Raw genomic sequence first — 1036 nt, 5'->3', positions numbered from 1 at the left:
TGGAGTGGCTGGTGGTTTAGAACTGCTGACCTTGTAGTTTGTAGCCCAACTCATAAATCACTATGCCGCCAGGGCTCATATACTATATGTACATATGGTATTTGTATATATTATACATTTATGTACTTCAAGTGCTGGGAAGAAAACAAGAGTCAAGGGGTTTCAGAGGGACTGGTTTAGATGAGGTGATCAGGGAATGCCTGAGGGGGTGGTGTTTAAGGAGAGACCTGAGTAAAATAAGAAACAAGCCAAGTAAACATGTACCATAACTGCCAAGCATGGGACACAGAGCCAAAGCTCTTACAAGCCAGTGGTGAGAAAAGACCCGCTACCCAGAAAAGACGTCCACCCGATGGACAGCCACCTTCTCCGTAGTCAGCGTAAATGCTCGATGACTTCTGTACCCACGTCGAGATCCTGCTGATTGGAGGTGGAAAAGTCTGTGCCAGCTACACACAGTGGGAATGTGTACCATCCCGGAGCCTTGCTGAAAAAGCTTCTCAAAGACGTAGATCTCAAGAAGAAAATGAATTCGGAAGGCATGGAAGAGAAGAAGAAATAAGGGAAAGGCATAGTGGACGGACTGGCAAGCATTTTCTGTATTTTAAATGTCTTGGACGTATGACACTAGAAAACGCTTGGAAGACGGGAAGTTTAAGGTCCTTGTCTTGATGAGGAAGGGGTGAGGCATTCTGATTAAAGTCAGACTTGGTTCGAAAAATGTAACACTCCTCCTTATGCTTCTGGATTGAGATTGCATTGAACCTTCCCCACCAGTCTTCTCTAGTGACCCCACTGGCCTTTCATTTATCTTCTCAACTCCTTTAGCACTTCCTTCCTGTCCAGGCAATTTAGCTCATCAGTACATGGTGTTGCTTGTCTGCAACTGTGCTGAGAGGCATAATTGTCCCACTATCATGCTCAGTCTTCATTTGGGTATCAATAATTCCTCTTGGTTACATTACCCTTCATTACGCCCTAACAGGCCTCCTACACCCTCCTCACCACCGATTTGGATCACTGTTGTTCCCTTGTC

Source organism: Echinops telfairi, unplaced genomic scaffold, assembly GCF_000313985.2.
Source record: "Echinops telfairi isolate 266 unplaced genomic scaffold, ASM31398v2 ScPeMD7_7400;HRSCAF=8409, whole genome shotgun sequence".
Taxonomy (NCBI): Eukaryota; Metazoa; Chordata; class Mammalia; order Afrosoricida; family Tenrecidae; genus Echinops; species Echinops telfairi.
The sequence above is the reverse complement of the archived record's forward strand: the minus strand, read 5'-3'. Positions refer to the sequence as shown.